The sequence below is a fragment of the Saccopteryx bilineata genome, chromosome 9, assembly GCF_036850765.1.
Source record: "Saccopteryx bilineata isolate mSacBil1 chromosome 9, mSacBil1_pri_phased_curated, whole genome shotgun sequence".
NCBI lineage: Eukaryota > Metazoa > Chordata > Mammalia > Chiroptera > Emballonuridae > Saccopteryx > Saccopteryx bilineata.
In genome coordinates, this window is record NC_089498.1 from 37,350,075 (window position 1) to 37,366,558 (window position 16,484).

Sequence of the window (16,484 nt, forward strand, 5' to 3'; positions counted from 1 at the left end):
TGAGGACAATTCTTGGGTGGGGTGCCACTGGGATCAGCAGCAGCAGATTTTCCCAGAAGCCCCCAAGGGATATGCAGGTAGAGTCCTGGGGGACAGGGCCAGGTGAGTGACGGAGGGTCACCTCGCTGTAAGGGGGAAGGTCTGAGGGAGACCCCTCTCAGGCGAGGCCCTAGAGGAAAGGCTAGAGATGCCAAATGAGGAGAATGCACTGATAATTCAGTCACATCCCCGGCATTTATTTGAAACAGAACATTAATTCTGACTGTCATTAGAGTCCGTTTCAATTTTGTAATAACATAAAAAGTTAAGAGTCTAATTTATTCATACAAATCTTGTTAGCATCCAATTTCCACATAATGTAACATATTCCTTAAAAAGCTGACAAAGCAAGAGAAATTAAAAAGTAGAAGAAAGCCCTCGCTACCCCAGAGCCAAAGGTGAGGGTAGAGCAGGGTGACTCCAGAGAGGGCTGGAAGCGTGAACAGGAGCCTGTGGCGAGCACCGGAGAGAGGGAGGCGACCCCACCTGGGAGCTGGGGCCCCCAGACCGCCCCCCGGATGTTGTGGGGCATCTCCTCGCCATCTCCTCGGGCCCTCACGCTGTCCCATTGCCTGACCCCGCCCTTCCCGCTCCACCGACAGCTCCCTAGCACTGTCCTCAGCAAATCCATCCTTGAGAGCCTGGAATTCCTCTTAATTACATGTCTGCGGTGTTTGCATTAGATAGCTGTCACCCTGTAATTTACCCATACACGGGTTTTAATTGTACATTAATCTTTCCTACACGCCACTCCTCTGCCAGAATCTGTAACAGCAGCAGTTTTGGACCATTTTGTTTATTCCTTAACCAAAAATAGCTGATGAATATAATTGCAAATTGTCCCTCCCCTTCTTTCTCGGGAATCTCTGATGCTTGCTGGGGCTGGAGAAGCTCCTGTCACCTGCGAGTTGCCTCTAAACACAATACTGGACTATTTGGTGGCTGACATAAATCTCAGAGGGCAGGTCAGCAACAAGAAGCCATCTTCCAGTCACCTGTCACCTGCTCCGTGAGCGCCCCGCTCACATCCTTTCTCTCGGCTCCAGCCCGCGGAGAGCTCTCTCACTTGGACGTCGCAGGGCGTCCACCAGGTTGGAGGTTCCAAGGTCACTTAGAAAACCACAAAGGAGAACTATAAATTACAAAGCCCTGGACGGCTGCCAGGGCACCAGGAAGCTACATTTAGCATATCATTCTCCTAGCAGCGGGAGGAAACCTTAACTCCCTTTCCAAGGGAATCTGAATGGAATTTGTTACAAGAACATTGTGATTGAAATATCACCAATTGGCTTTTCATGACAACTCTGCGATAGATTGCAGTTGCAGTGGGGTGCCTTTGTGTGTGTGTGTGTGTGTGTGTGTGTGTGTGTGCAAGAGAGCTTATGCGCGTGCGCTCCGGGGGTGGCTGTTGTGTTCTCCAGATGGCCGAGGTGGCTATAGGAGAACCCCATACAATATTTATGAAATCCAGATGAAGCCTTACACTGGCAATGAGCTGATATCATAACACAGATTTCAAAAACGCCTTGACATTTGCCCAAGATCAAATTTCCCCTTGCGAAAACCCATGAGGCTTTGTGCTGACAGCGGTCTGTGCACTCTACCCCCTCCAGCAACCCTCTTCATTAAGCCCGGGTAATTAACACTGGGGTGGGAGGCACTGAGGGATTACAGGGGCGCAGAGGAGGTAAATACCATGGAAGTCCACTTTTCCTTGGTGGAAAATATGAGCAGTGGTTTTCAGAGGTGAAAGACAAGAGTTTTGATCATTTTTATTGTTAAGTCTTTTCTGACATGCAAAACAAAGCTTGATCATCTGCTCACTAAAGGGGCTCTGACAGCGCTTATTTGACGAAAACAGACATGCTGCAATGATCCATCAAACGTCAGCCCAGGGAATAAAATGAGAGCAGGAAATGGATTTGCTTGGAGCCACCGAGTTCCTTTAGGTGCGACCTTTGACTCTTTTTAGGAAGAGTGTCACTGGCTTCTCCATGTCCTGGGTTACAAGTGATTTCCAAAGTGGTCTCTTAGGGCGTCTTCCACCCCAAAGAGCTCTTTCTCTTCCCTCTTCCTATCTCGGCTTCTGGAAACAAAGGCTGCCTGCGTAGCAGGACCCAGAGTGGGGAAATATTGCATGGGATCCAAGCCTGACATCCCCAGAGACTGTTTACCAGTAAAAGGCAGGGACGATTTAGTTGCTTTTTGATAAACACTTCATATTGCACATCCTAAGAGAAGCAGAATACTTGTCAAGCATGCATGTTTATGAGCTATCCGCCTATAAACCTTGCACGGAAGGTCGGTGCTTAATGTTGCTTTGGCAGTAAATTGGCGCGATGCATGGGTCTGCTGCATCAAATTAGCATCGACCCATAAAACGTTACTGAATGATTCCTCAAATCTGCCAAGTCTTCAAATCAATTTTGGAGAAAGCGTCAAGGTTTTTTTTATAAACTTTGATAAACCTTTCATATTAGTTATCACAGAAGAGCATAAACCTTTCTAATCTGTGTTTCCACAAAAAAAAAAAAGGTGTTGTTTTTCCCAAGCTGCTTTTAGCTCTTCCATCTTTGCACACCCGCCCCCACATCGCAAAAACAATGTGTGTGTCCTGCATTCTTTGTTGTTCTATTTTAGAGTGACTGGTATTTGGCTCACATTGTCCGTGTTCCATGATCTGGCAGTTTGGAGAGAATTTCTAGTGGCACCATGATAAAGTTCTCACCCCTGGCCCTGGACATGCCAGTCCCATGCTTGCCTCTTCCCGGAAGCCTTCCATAATTCACCAATAAATTCTGATTTGCTCTGTGCCCTCAGGTGTGGGTTCAACTAGACCATGGTCTCCTGGGGGCTCACGGCTCTTCCTTCCCTGAGGACTTCATGCTGCTGATTCTCTGAGGTCCACCACTGAGTGGTCCATGAGGTGTCATCTCTCCCTCCCTATTCCTGAGGACCAGCCCAGGCTTCCCTCCTTGATGGAGCCCTCAGCGAATGCCTCAGCCAGAATTGTTAGCCCTCACTCCCCAACCTCAGAGATCTCAGCCACCCCAATCACCCCCACTAGTCGCATGAGTTAACTGTGACCCTCTCTCCCCTGGGGGCAATGAATTCTTCTCAAAACCAAACAAGAACAGAATCTGGATTTGAACCCTAGGGGTCTGACCCAGAGCTCTCACTCCCCTGGCCATACTGCTTTCCGAATAACTATGTCAGCATTGAAGAGAAAGGGAACAAGCCACACCAAAAGAAGGGGGCTGCATCATGGTCCTCATCAAAATGCCATGCAGCAGGAGTGGATGAAGTGGTCATAGTTACAGCCCTTCACTTGACCAGAGGGCATGTCAGCCATGAAAAGGTTGGGTCGAACAGTACAGGAAGTAAATGAAGCAGGGATGGAGTGCTGCTTTCAATGGGGTTTTCAGGCTTCTTCAGAGGGACCCAATGACAGATAAGCTTGCCAGGAATGAGGTCACCCAGGGGATGCTCCTCAGTGGCCAGTGCTGGAGCTCTGGGGGTGAGCATGGCTCCGGGGGCACCAGCACAGAGCCTAGGCCTGGAACCACATGCCCTGGTCAGAAGCTGGCTTTGGAGAAACAGCCCAACTTGCAGAACCCTCTCCATAGCTGCCCGAGCTCCCGACAAATCCCTGTCAAGTCAGCCTGGGTGGGAGAGGACAGAGGCCCACAGGTGGCACTTCGTCTTCTGGTCCTTCATTCAGCGGGTAGTTAGGGGGCCCACTGTGTTCCAGGACTGTTCTAGGCACTGGGACACAGCAGTGAACATGACAGATGAGGTGTTCAGTGCTCATGGACTCTGGGAAGGGAAAGAAAGACCAGCCCCAGAGAGACTGATGGGTTATGGGAATCCATCTGGTGTCTGGGGGCTGGGGTCAGGCTCGGCAGCTCTGACAAGCTCCCCAGGTGATTCTGGGAAAGGTGGCAGGGTTCCCAGCCTCATCCAGAGAAACAACTCCTGACTCCACCCACTGCCTCCCAGATTCAAGCCTACTCAGCAGAGGGCATCACCAGCACCCCCAACATTTAAGACATCTATAATTTGGATATGAAAGTGAATTTTCAAATTTGTTGAATTATATTTTCAAGTTCAACATATCCTTAGCAAAAACAAAAACAAACTTGTATTAGTCATCTGAAAAATAAAATTAAAACCACAGTGTGATACCTCTACGTACTCATAGAATGGCTAAAATGTACAAGACCGACACCACAAAGTGTTGGAAAGGAGGTGGAACAACTGGCTGGGGATTAGCACACCACTCTAGAGAAAACTGTTCTACAGCACCTGCAAAGGTGAACATGTGCACCTAGGACCCAGCGTCTCCCTTCTAGGTGCATGCGTATTAAAATGTGTCCACATGCCCCAGGACACAGCAAGTCCATTCACAGCAGCACTGTTCATAGCTCAAAACTCTGAGCAATCCAAATGTCAATCAAGAGGAGAATGGATAAGCTGTGGTACATATACACAATGGAATACTATGGGGCCATGAAAAAGAAGGAAATATTACCTTTTGCAACAACATGGATGGACCTGGAAACTATTATGTTGAGTGAAATAAGCCAGGCAGAGAAAGAGAAATATCATATGACCTCACTCATCTGAGGAATCCAATGAACAATGTGAACTGAGGAAGGGAATAGAGACAGAGACGAGATCAAAGGGAACAGAGGGAAAGCGGACGGACAGAGGGAAAGGGGATGATAGGATGGGATAATCCTGGAGGGAAAGGGGGAAGGTGTTGTGGGGAAGGAGGCAAGGGGGATGCGGAGGGGACCACAGGGGAGGGGGAGATGCATTCGGGGGGACACTAGAATCTGTGTAAACACAATAAATTAAAATCAATTTAAAAAAAGTTAAGCCTATTCACACAGTGGAATGTTAGACAGTAATAAGAATGAACAAACTGCAAGTACTCACAGCAGTGTGGGTGAATCTCACAAATGACGGTAAGCCAGACACAAAACGTACAGATTTGTGATTTCACTTATATCAAGTTTAAAAACAAGGCAAACCAAGCAATGGCATTACAAGTAAGGAGAACGATTACTGTGGGGAAGGGGAGGTGCCTGGAAGGAATCACAGGGGCCTCTGGATGCTTCATGTTCTGGTTGCTGCCCATTTTGTTTTGTTTGCAGATGTTCGTTGCATTGTACACACAATCCATGCACTTTTCGGTGTGCATAATGTGTTGGGAATAAAAATTTTTAAATCCACTGAAAGCAGAACAGGAAAAACACATGAACAGAAAGCTGCTTAGAAAGGGCAGGACTTGAGGGGACACTAGCCAATTAGATCACATGCCCTCTAAGCCTTTGTCACATCACCAGGTAAGGCCATTGATCAATATGCTTCTTTGGACCTGAGATAAGGAGGGATTGGGCTTCAGCTGAGAGACCAAACATAAGATTAATAATAATAATAATAATAATAATACTGACTGCTGCCTTTGATTGTGACCTGGCTGGTTGCTAAGTACAATGGCTCTTAAGTGGTTTCTATTGTCATCCCTCTTTTATAGATGAGGAAACTGAGTCCCTAATCCACATAGTGACCAAGTGGTAAAGCTGAGATTTGAACCCAGGCAGTCTGACTCCAGGTACTGGCTTCAGTTACAACCCCCAGGTGGCTACATGAGGTGGAGCTGTCGGTTGACACTTCAATTCATGGCAGAGGGAACTGAGAAGAGTTTAATAATAAACACAGAATGTGCTTTTGCAGGGATGAATGGTCATGAAGTTCAATCTACAGATAAGGCCAACCCTCAGGCGGTGAAATAACAGCAATGGAGACGGAGGCCCCAAAGCTAACAGACGGTGAGATAGACCCAATCTGGAGAAGTATGTAGTTTACCATGTACACAGAGGCAGAGGTTCACGCCCAGGTGTGTTTCCTGAGAAAAAGGCATGTGAGTGGCTGCTGTGAAACATGACAGAGTAGCCTTGACCACTGCTTGCAGACAGCCTCTGTACCTGACAGCAGGCTCAGCCCCCAAGCATGATGGAGGAGGGGCACCCAGGGAGACCCTGGTGTGTCCCCATGCCCCCGCATCCACGCTGCTCCCAGCTCGGAGCCAGCCTCTGCCAAAGAGACCGGGGTAAGACACAGGAGAGCTAAGGGAACACCAAAAACAGCTCCTTGGAAGTAGGACTTAAATTGAACACAGAGAGGTGTCTACGGGAGAGTAGAAAAGACTATTCCTGGTGAGAGTATCGGAAAGAGCCTGGAACACAGGCCTCACTCAGCCACAAGCTGGACGCATCACACACTGGCTCGACCAATAGACAGAGTACCTGCTTTGAGCACTGGCTCACAGTTTAGACAGATGGCTTGCATAATGCATGACTCGACCAGTGTAGACAGGCTGCATGAATCATGTGTTGAACTCAACCAGTGTAAACAGACAGCCCACAGCAAGAATCGGGCTCAATCAGTGTAGACAGTGCTTGCTTTGTGCATTGGTTCAACCAGTGTAGACATGGCACATTGCGCTCAACATTCAGCTCTTGGGAGATAAAACCAGATGGATGGACACAAAAATTCACTGAAGCCAGAGAGAGTTTGAGAACACCAAACGCTGTACAGAGACCCCAGCAGGGAGTGGGGCGGGCACTGGCTAAATGGAAAGTGCTCACACCCTAGACTCAACCAGTGTAGACAAAGTGCCTGGATCATACACTGGCTCCACCAGTGTAGAAAGACTGCAGTTTTGCTCACACTGCCTGCCAGCAGAATCACCGAGAACCTTCTCCGCGCGGAGCTTCTCCTGGCCAAGACGGCCACACAGAGCAGTATTTGCACCACCACTGTGACCCGCCAGTGTTTTCTCGGCCTCCTCTGGGCCCAGCAGGAGGCTCTGCACATGGAAGGACCGCTGCCGTCTTTGCTGGGTGCCTGGATGCTCCCCTCAAGAACACAGGAAACAGCCCCCTCCCCATCTCTGGGTTGGAGGAGCATCTCAGTGCTCATAGGCTTGGGCAGATGGGTCTTGTACTGGGAGATGAGTCAGCCCCCATGAAGAAGGAGCTCTGAAGGTAGGGAGGACTTGTCTGCCAAGTATGAGTCAACGTGTGCCTGGGCTAGGAGCTGCTGGCAGAGGGGTTCTCCTAGGTCGCCTTTCTACTGATGAGCACCTAGGCACATCCACTGGTACGTGGCTGTGAGGGCAGTGGTCAGAATAGGAAGGAAGACCATTCTGATGAGTCCACTCTCCCGGCAAAGAGCCCAAGGGTTGGAGGAACCAGCCCCAGAGAGGTCTGGAGCCCAGGGGGTAGAACTGTATCCCCTAGCATCCTCTTCGTGGCTCTCCTCTTTCCTCTCCCTGAGTCTGGCCCAGTCAGGGAGGAGCTGGCTCCAGTCCAGGCAGAGTGAGGACAAGGTGACAGCAACCTGGGCCCTTGCCTGCAGCTAAGCGGCCACTTGGATCAGGGCCCACAGCCAGCAGCGTGGGCACAACGGGAAGTGGGGTGACTCACAGACTTGCTGTCCCACCTTAGCTATGGAAGACAGCTACACGGACCCAGTGATGTCTTCAGGGATGCTGGAGCCTGAGCCAAGCTGCAGCCAGCCAGAGGAGCTCACAGATATCAGAGGGAGTTTGGGAGCTCCGAGCCTTGGGTAGAGCCCCTCAAAGAAGCCTGGAGCAGGCACAGACTGACTCCCACAAGTAGGAGGAAAAGGACAGAGGGCTGGCAATGAGGGGAGGGCACAGGAGAGGAGTTCTTTCTGGGGCAGGTGCCAGCCAGCTGCCAGATCAGGTACAAATGGGCAGCAGGTAAAGGACCTACAAGGGCACCAGCAAGCTACATGGATGACACAGAGGCCAAAAGAAAGGTGGGCATCAGAGCAGCTCATCTTCACCAGAGATCACTGGGCACAGGGTACTGGGCTTTTTCACTTACTGAGTGCCCACAACGTGGCCAAATGGTGATCACATGGGGGAAGGTAGCAGAAGGCTTTGAAGAAAGCTGGAAGGTGGGCCAGGGGGCAGGGGCACAGAGGCAGAGCCACACGAGCAGGTACCTGACTCCACCCCCCCACCAGCCCTGAAGGACATAACTGAACTAGAGTGGACCAGCACTTGGTCCGGGATGGGGAGTTCTGCCTCAGAGCACTAACAGCTCCCAGTTGTGATCCAGAAGTCATGGTCCAGCCACCCTCACCACCTCCCTCCCCTACCTAATCCAACGTCAAGCCCTGGTGGAGTCATGTCCCTCCTACCCTACTATAGGTCTTGTACTCACCCAGCTGTGTCCGTCATAGAGAATCACACATGTATTGTTTATTTGCTCAGCAACAGTGTTGCTAGCAGAGTCTGAATCAGTGAGTCATGAATGAATGATGAAGGAATTTCTGTCCCACAAAACTACAAACCCCACAAGGGCAAGGACCACTCTTAGTTTCGCTCATCTTGTGTTCTCAGGGCCTGGCACAATGACAGACACCTATATGTGCTCAATGTTCACTGACGGGGGAACGAAGGAGGTGCGCAGCGGGTCTGACGCTGGTAGTGTGAGATGGAGGGTCATTTGGCTTCCGGTTTCAATGTTGACAACTCTCATTAAGTTCAAATAAATGTCACTCACCAGGGCCAACTCTGGCCACAGCTTGGCAGAGACAGGGTGCCCGGCCCTCAGTCACCAGCAGCAAAAAGCACTGACCTCCCAGCAATGCAAGGCATGCAAGGTGGGAAGTGGGAAAGCTGAGACCCAGGTCGCCGGCCTGGGAGAGCAGCTGTGTCTGCCATCCCTGCACCTTGCTTACATACAGACACTCTGACCTCCTGAAAGGTGGCTTCTGAGATGAAATCAGGCTTGCTTGAAGGTGTCAACCCACCTGAACAGGGGCTTCCCATGCCTTCGGGTCAGAGGATGCATTTATGGCCAGCAGGTCCAGGCTAGAGAGCTCCAGATCACAAAAGACAGGTAGTTTTGTACAGGGTTAAAGTCACAACTTTTTCCCAAGACCAATTTGTAAGTCCCATCTTCTGCCACCATGATTTACTGATGGGGGAGGTGGTCACACATCCTCCAGCCAGGAAGGAATGAGATGGCATCTCCTGTGTCATCTTGCCACCTGAGCTAATGCAGCTCTGGCCTCCGCCTCCCTGCTGCTGGGCAGCCTTTTCCCAGGAGGGAGGGACTACAGCTGCTCTGGGAGTCAAGCAAGTCCTGGCTATGACTCCAAAGACAGTGTTAGGGAGCCTATCTTCACCACACTGTCACCACACAGGCTGCCTTCCCCCAGCAAACATCCCAGGGCTCAAGGACACCGTTGCGATATACACATCCAAAGAACCCTCCTTAATTAAAAAAAAAAAATTCTTACTGTCCCATGGCAGGGCCACATTGATCTCATTGGGCCAGCACTTCATAAATCTCCTGTTTATGATTCATTACCTCTTGATTAGCTAAAAGGCTAGACACTTGTTTCTCACAGTGTTTACTGACTCTAATTGCCATGGTTGTTTATTAAAGAGATGCCATAAACTCATGTCCACTTTCTGGCCCAGAGGTTCCCTCTCTGCTCCACATGTCTCCAAGGTGGCTGCCACACATGAGGAAATCGGAGCAGTGCAGCCTGCAGTGAAGACAGGTGCCTGAGACTCCAGGCCAGGCAGGAGAGGGGGCACTGCCTTCCCCTGCCAGTCCCCACTGAACTCCAGAGCTCACCTCCCGTACTTCCAACCAGATACATCAGCAAACAACATAAAAGCTCTAAGTGACCATGTCTTCGATTGGAAAAACCACAAAAAGCTTATGAGGCCCCCCACGGGCACGAACTTGGAGTAAAGAGCAGAGAAGCAGCCTGCTTGACATTTTCAATCGGGAGGATCTGACTTTCCTCCTTTCAAGTGAACTGAAGGTAAATTTTGGGATGAGCCCACCACTTCCCCCACAACCACACGGCGAAAAAGTATTGGCTGAACTTTCCCAGACTTATTAGCTTACATAAACAGAGCTTTGAATAAATGTTTAAAAAATGAAATTCCCTTGATACTCTGTAATCAGTAAACGTTCATTATGGAAACACAGCAAATATGCCTGAAATTTCCCAAGTGGTATTCTGGCTACAAGATTAAAAAGGCATCTCCGACAGGAGGCTGAGTTACAAAGCTACCTCCTCTGGTCACAGTCCAGGAAAGCTCTGCCAAACCCAGGAAGTCAGACAGGCCTCTCTCGAGCTGGAGCCAGAGTCAGAAGATGCTTCTTTTGCGCGTGCAGGCAATTTATAAATGAGCCCCTACACTGGCCGATTGATGTCTCTCTATAAATAATTAATCCTTGACCTTGCTTTAAGAAAGCCTTGACTTTTTAATTTGGGTTTTTTTTTTAGAAATCAATACCTGGGGAACATAATTCACTCTTGTGGAGTCTGAGTCCAGGTAAATAAATCAATAAGCTGTGCCGTCCGGATGTCCCAAGATGAACAGGCCAGGCGATGGGATGGGGTCAGACTCTGAGATTTTCTGTGTTCAAATGCTATTGAAGTATTGGTCATCCTATCAGGCTCCATCTCTCCGGGTCTGAATTTTATCTCTCCAGTGGGTCACTTCACAGAGGCAAGTCTGATGCAAGCTCTGGAATGTGCTTCCACTCCCCCCCCCCCCCAGGGCTCCCTAGATCCTGTCCCTTCCTGTATGCATTAAAAGAGGGTATCCTCCAGGGACCACAGCATCACCCCTTCCCGTGTTCTGTCTGCCCTACCTTTGGGACAGGGATAGAGGGTGAGCAGGACAGGCCGTGACTGTTGGGAAATTTTAAAGAGAACTCTGACATTCCTGCTGTTGTAGGACAGGACTTAGGAAAAAAGTTCCCAACCCCATGTGCAAGGGTCAAGGTGAACTCCGATGTGAGAGGTTACCCAAGAAAAGACAGGTTGGGAGTGCAGCTTGTAAGCACCCAGGGATTCAGAAGGGGCTAGTCGGTCCCTCTACCACTGCCCCTCCCACCGTCCACTCCAGAGGTGCCCTGGTCCCTTTATTCAAAAGCGTCTCCCTCCTACTCTGCTGTCGGGGGTAAATCGTCCCCCCCCCCCCAGCAGATCTGAAGGGCCCCGACTCCCATTCCCCCAGCATAGCCAGTCTTGGATCAGGGACGCGGCCCAAAGAACGGGGGTCCACGGCAAAGCCGGAGACTGCTGCGGGACAGAGTCCCAGGGTCGGCCCCTACTTCTAGGGTAGGTCAGACAACCGGGCACACAGCCGAGGGCGCTGTGCGGCTGCCGCATCGGCTCCGGGTCGGAGTCGCCGGGCCTGGAGACCCGCTGTAACGCGAAAGTTGGGGCGGGGGCAGTCCCGCGCCGGGGAAGGGAGAGAGGTCACCTCCGACCCGAGCTCCAGCACTAGCACTGCCCAAACCCGCAAAGCCGCCTTCGCCTGTTCCTGCCGGCCTTAGGCGAGGCCAGGGCTGGTGTGCAGAACTAGAAGCCGGCAGCTGGAGTTTCAGCCACTGCCAGAGCTCGGCTGGGTCCCGCGGCAAGCGGATTTTTTTCACCGCCCACGCAAGCCACCCGAGACTCCGACTCCCGCACTCCCGCACACACCTTCACCAATCATTGACGCACACACACTCGCCTCGAGTACAAAACAGGCCGGTGCCCTGGAGAGTCGCCGGGTGGGGTTGCGCGCGATGGAGTGCCGGCGCACCTTCCGCCGCTCGATCGGAAACCCAGACAGCCTCTAACTCCTCCCTCAACCCTGCCCGCCGCAACCACCCGCGAGTACCCCCAAGAGCGCGGGAAAGCCCTAAGCGCTCCAGCCCGGCCATCTCGAAGTCCGACGCCGCCTCCCCGCGCCCAGCACCCAAGGCTGGGAAGAGAGACAGAGGATCCGCAGGGAGGCCAAGGGGCGGCAGTTCACGGACACGCCGCGGCAAGTGAAATCCAAGGAGCAAAAGTCTAATTAAAGTTCCCACTACTAGATGGGTCCCCACTACTGGAGCGGTTCCCCAAAGACCAGAACCCCGTCTCTGCCTGCGGCTTCGGGCTCATATCCACGTGGGTTAGCGGGGCTGGGGCGCAGTGCAGTCCTGGGCCCTCTCGGGACCCTTCAGGGCGCCCCTCCCGGCCGGGAGCCTGCATAGGGCGGGGACAGGAGTGGCGCGGAGGCGCAGCGCACTTACCTGGCGCAGCTGGCGCTCGCGGGGCTGCGGGCGCCTCCGGCCCCGGCGCGGACCTCCACCGCGAATCCTCCACTCTGGGGCGCCGGGGAAGCAAGAAGGACCTCCGCCCCAGCTCTTTTAAGGCCCAGTGTCTCCTCCCGCTTCCCGGGGAACCGCGTGCGGTGGGTGTAGGGAGCGACGTGGGGCCGGTAGCCGGCGCGCAGGAGAGGAAGAGGGCTCGGGCGCGGTGGCGTGTTCCTCCTCGATCACCTGTCCCGGTCAGTCCCTCACCTCCCGCCTTGCTCCGCCGCCGCCTCCTCTCTCCTTCCCACAGCGCAGCGCGATCCGGCTCGCGTGCCGGGAAGGCTCCCAGCGAAGTGCTCGCAAAGCCTTCGGCAAGGCTGGAAATAGCGCCGCGCCCGCCCGGCGCCCCGCCCTCGGCCTGGGCCCCGCCCCGCCGTGGTGGCAGCAACCACGGTGGCCCAGCCTGGAGGGGATCACTCCTGGGACCTGCTGGCCGCTCCCGGGAGCTCACCGGCGCCGCGCCCACGCGAGCTGTGCGGCTCCCGGAACCCCACGGGTTGAGCGATGAGAAAGAGCCGCCACTGGGCGAGGCCGGCGGCCACGGGGGTGGGGGAGATCCGGTCGTGGCGATCCGCGCGTGTCTCCCGGGTTTCCTGAGAACTGGACTCCCGGCTGTCACTTATCTCCATATCGCGGCCAGAGTGCTTCCACTGTCTCGGTGGGTCGCACTCCCGCCCGCGCCGACTCGGGAAAAGAACAAGGCTTCACCGGAGCAGGCCGTGACCACAGCTGGGCAGGAAATCGCGCCCAGGACCCCAAGCTTTGGGGATGCGGGGCTGGCAAAAACGCACAGACTGATCTCAAGGAAGATTCTGAGAAATCCAGCCTTGGTGCAATTCAGTCAAGGTCTTGGGCAGCCTCAGCCCGGTGTCCACGGCGATGCCCAAATTCATGGGGCTCTGGATTCAACTGAAGGTGCCCCTGACCCAGCCTACTTCCTTGAAGCCCTTGTTTGGTCGTGGGTCTAAGAGCTGGGAGGGTCGTAGTGAGGTCAACCTGGGTCTTGCGGCCGCTCCCCATAAACAGCCCCCACCACCGGGCTGGTACTCGCCAGACCCACAGCCACACAGCAACAGCAGCTGCCAGGGATGTGAAGGGGACGTTCTTGATTTTCCTGAGGACAGGTAGCCCCCACCTGCAGGGGGCAAGCAGGTGCCAGGACCAAGGCTGTACAGGCTTCTTACAGAAACTACAGGAAGCAGCGCAAATCAGTCACCTTTTAGTCTTGAAGGAACAACACCCTGTGTATTTTAAAACTTGCAGAGAAACCTTTGGTAAAATGAGGTGAAAGATGCTCACCCTCCTTTCATTCTATCTGCTGCTTGGCTGGCCTGATGACTCCATCCAACCCACCCAGAGGGTAGGATGAAGCTGGGGACTAGGTTGGACTCATGGCCCTTAAAGGGCCCGAGAAGATAGGGCTGGGCTAGCCCTGGCAGAGTGTAGAGCCCCTCCTGAGGAAGGTGTCTGGGAGGGTCCCAGTACTAGGGCTCTAGTCGCTGTGGTGGCACCCAGACTCGGCCCCAGGCATCCCTGAGGCCTACTGCATGCTCCAGGTAAGCTCAGACCACTTAGAGATAGTGCAGAAAAAGGGAGATGGCAAACTGAAGTATGCCAGCGTTGTCATGGATCCTCCATCATCCCTGCAGCAACGAAGTAGGCATTATTATTACTGCTTTACAGGTGAGGAAAGCAAGGTATGAAAATGCAGAGCCAGGTCTGGGCTGCTGATTCCAAAGATAGGTTCATTGTTGGGGTTCCCTCTCCATGACCGGAGCTCAAGGACTATGTCAGGCCCAGGGCACTGGCTCAGCCACACTCCACGGCTGCATGTTACTCATGTGTGGGAGGTATGGGGGGGGGCATGTCTATGGCTGAAATCACTACTCCACCTCAGTTGGGTGCAAATTAGATGAATGGAAAGTAAGGGACAAGAACTCCCATGTCAGGAAGTATAGGACAGTGAACTCTTATCCAAATTCACATCCAAAACCTGTCAAAGCAGAGTAGGAAGAAAGATGGTGAGCAAAGATGGGGGGTGGGCAGTAAAGTGAGCAGAAAGCTATTTGCTGAGTGCACTGCCCCTGTGCCCTCTTGTCCCCATACCTGCAGCCATCTCACCATTCGGAGTCGGGGCCACTGGTTGGCTGAGCAGCTCTTCAGTATCATGCACATTCCCTTGGGCCAGTGCGCAGGAGTGCGCGCACACATCTACACAGACTTCACCTAGACTACACGAGCAGCAATGGTGGCTGGTCAGGCCATCTCAATTGCCCCATGCATCTGCATGCAGAGATCCTCCTGGGAAGGATGGTTTTTCCATTAGCTTCTCCAACTGTACTTATTAGCACTTATTTGCATCTAATATTCAGGCAGGCGCCTCTAGGAATCAACAATGCTGTATTCCTTCAACATCTGCTCGATTTTCCATTTTTCACTCAGATTGCTTCTTGTTCTGATAGTGTCTTGGGGAAATCCCAAAAGGGGACCCCAGGCTGATAGTACCACTGTGCTCTCTTTTCCTCCTTGGGCTGTGTGCCCCTTTTTGGAAAGTCAGGTTCGGCCTCTGCAGCAGGGGAGGCAGAGAAATGCTGCAAATCCCTGTCAAGAAGCCCATGTGCCTGCTTGCAGTTTTGTTTGTTTTTAAGATTTTTTTTTTTTGTATTTTTCTGAAGCTGGAAACGGGGATAGACAGTCAGACAGACTCCCGCATGTGCCCACCGGGATCCACCTGGCACGCCCACCAGGGGGCGACGCTCTGCCCCTCCGGGGCGTCGCCCTGTCATGACCAGAGCCACTCCAGAGCCTGGGGCAGAGGCCAAGGAGCCATGCCCAGCGCCAGGGCCATCTCTGCTCCAATGGAGCCTTGGCTGTGGGAGGGGAAGAGAGAGACAGAGAGGAAGGAGAGGGGGAGGGGTGGAGAAGCAGATGGGCGCCTCTCCTGTGTGCCCTGGCCGGAAATTGAACCCGGGACTTCTGCACGCCAGGCTGACGCTCTACCATTGAGCCAACCGGCCAAGGCCTTTAAGATTTTATTTATTGGTTTTACAGAGAGAAGAGACGGGTGGGGGAGAGAAACAAGAAGTATTGACTTGTAAATGCTTCACTTTAGTTGTTCACTGCTTGCTTGTCGTGTGTGCCTTGACTGGGCAAGCCCAGGGTTTTGAACCAGTGACGTTTCGAACCTCAGCGTTCCAGGTCAACGCTCTATCTGCTGTGCCAACACGGACCAGACATGCAGTTTTTGATATGTGTGCTCCACTGAAAGATTGGTGACAAACTTGTCCCTATGCATCCCAACTAAAGTGAAAAGATATTTTCATTGCTAGGTCCCATCAGTCTACAACCCAGCCCTAGAAAAGGCGACAGAGATGTTCAAAAGACACTCTGTTTGCTCTCAACAGGGCGGGCCTGGGAGAAAAGGGCCTGACCAGGTTTGGAGGTTGGCAGCAGGCAAACTACCTCCTCCCCTCACTCTGGGCCCCGGCCATTTCTTGGAGTAGAGATACCCGCTCAATGTTGGGCAAGGAGCTGAAGGCAGCCCGGTGAGGAAGCACCTTGTGTTTGATGAAGAGCAGGTGAACCAGGTGCAGGCCTGAAGCCTGAGTCCTAAACCTTCCAGTCTGTTGCCATGAGAAAAACCAGCTCACTGTTCTTAGGAGGGAATGGGAGCCATCTGGAGCCACAGGTCTGGGAATACCTGTCTTCCCATATTCTGTGGGAGAATGTCTCCTAGCCCTTCCCATAATAAGGGAATAAATGTTCCCTTATTTATAAAATGAGGACAATAGACTCTGCCCTGCTCATGGCAGTAGGGACACTCAGATAAGGTGAAGGGTAAGAAATCATCTTGGAAAGTGGAGTCCCTACCTCCTCCGGGTCGTAGATAAGCCACCTCAGAGTATGGGTGTCAAACATCCAGCCCTGTACTGGCTCTAAAATATTAGGACCCCAAGGTTTCCCAAGTCAGCTCAATACACTATGACATGCAGACCAGGGCACCGTCCGGATAGGAGACTCTTCCACGGGACAGAGCTGCCTTCCCAGCTGCCTCTGCGTGGTCCTGCTATGGGGTGGCAGCCAGGCCTCTCCCGCCACCTGAACAGAGAGGGAACTGCAGTGCAGGGTCACAGGCCTCCTCAGGGCCTGGCTTGTGAGTCCATGATTCTTAAAAATGTCTCACCTGGAAAGCAGGCCCTGAAGTTTCTCTCTTGGTCACCTGGGAACTTACTGAAAAAA

At 52.7% G+C, this 16,484-nt stretch overlaps 1 protein-coding gene across 4 annotated transcripts in view; it reads right to left on the reverse strand.

Annotated features, from left to right (window-relative positions):
- CHST8 (carbohydrate sulfotransferase 8) overlaps positions 1–12,532 on the reverse strand; it is a 121,950-nt gene extending 109,418 nt beyond the window's left edge. For 2 of the 4 annotated variants that reach the window (XM_066243705.1, XM_066243706.1), the window contains exon 1: positions 12,183–12,526. The gene's annotated coding sequence lies outside the window, so the exon portion shown is untranslated. Of the gene's footprint in view, positions 1–11,604; positions 11,713–12,182 lie in introns of those variants that run through there. The other 2 variants (XM_066243707.1, XM_066243710.1) reach the window with 2 other exon arrangements.
- Positions 12,533–16,484: the final 3,952 nt, after the last annotated feature.